The following is a 1,342-nucleotide window of genomic DNA, read 5'->3' as shown; positions in this document are numbered from 1 at the left end:
ACCGTTCTGCCCACTCTGTCCACTGTCTACCCACCTATCCTTTCTGAGCCCTTTCCTATGCCAGGTGCTGTGTATACAACATTGAGGAAATCATTGCCAGCACTTTCGAGGAACTCCGTCCTGTGGGAAGGGCAGGAGTATCGTAAACAACTGCTTATAATCCCAAGCTGTGCTGACTGAAAGAGCTGTGCCTCTGGGGAGGAAGGACGGGAAGGAGAGCAGAGGAAGCTTCAGTATACTTGGAACTTCCGTTCCGGGACAACTATTGAAGTCTGCTGTAGTTGCTCACGTCTGAAATCCCAGAACTTGGGAGGCTGAGGCAGGAGTGTGGGTGAGTGAACTGTGTATGAGACCGGTATCTAAACTAAATTGTTTAAAGTGGGGGAGGGGAGCTGACAAGATGGCTCACTGGGTAAAAACGTGTTGCCAAAGCTGAGTTCAATCCTAGGAGCTCTCATGGTAGAAGAGGAAAAAAATGACCCCCGAAAGCTGTCCTCCGACTGCCACACCCATGCCGCACACACGCATGCACGCACATGTGAAATCTAACACTTAATGTAACCAAAATAAAAGGAGGAAGAGATGAAACCCAGAGGTAGGGTGCTTGTCTTTACCTCATGAAGCCCTGAGTTTGGTCCCAGCACCATGGTGGGATGGAAGAATGAACTAGCAATCGACAGACAGGGATGAACAAGCAATAATATAAGTTAATAAATGGTTAACATTTTACTGGATTTGAATCAGATCTTTTTTTTTTTTTCGACACAAAGTTTCTCTGTAGCTTTGGTGCCTGCCTCCTGTGTGCTCGGATTAAAGGCATGCACCACCACTGCCCGGTTAAATCAGGTATTTTTTACTTCATTTTGGTTTGATTTTGAGGCATCCAACTCTGGATCCTCTTTCCTCCACCTCCAGAGGACTGGGGTTGGAGACATCCACACAGCCCATGCCATAGCGTTAATGAGTCGAGGGGGCTTAAACTCTACCAATGGAGTTACACTCCCCAGCATGTAGTCTTATTCTGTTTGGGTTTTTCTTTCTTTTTTGAGATTTTATTTTTATTTTATTATTTATGAGGGTTTTGACTGCAAGTATGTCTGTACACCGCGTGCATGCTGTGCTTTTCCAGGTCAGAAGAGAAAGCATGAGATACCTTGCGATCGCAGGGGTCTGATCGCGGATGGTTGTGAGCCACCACATGGGTGCTGGGAATCAAACCTCTCTGGAAGAGCAGCCAGTGCTCTTCATTGCTCAGTCCCCCCTTTTCTTCTTCTTCTTCTTCTTCTTCTTCTTCTTCTTCTTCTTCTTCTTCTTCTTCTTCTTCTTCTTCTTCTTCTTCTCC

The 1,342-nt window shown here is 46.2% G+C and overlaps 1 protein-coding gene across 1 annotated transcript in view; it reads right to left on the bottom strand.

The window, feature by feature from the left end:
* Ptcra (pre T cell antigen receptor alpha) overlaps nt 1–1,342 on the bottom strand; it is a 6,816-nt gene that overhangs the window by 3,530 nt on the left and 1,944 nt on the right. The window lies entirely within an intron of this gene.

The sequence above is a fragment of the Microtus ochrogaster genome, linkage group LG2, assembly GCF_000317375.1.
Source record: "Microtus ochrogaster isolate Prairie Vole_2 linkage group LG2, MicOch1.0, whole genome shotgun sequence".
Taxonomy (NCBI): Eukaryota; Metazoa; Chordata; class Mammalia; order Rodentia; family Cricetidae; genus Microtus; species Microtus ochrogaster.
This window is presented reverse-complemented; position numbering and strand designations above follow the sequence as displayed.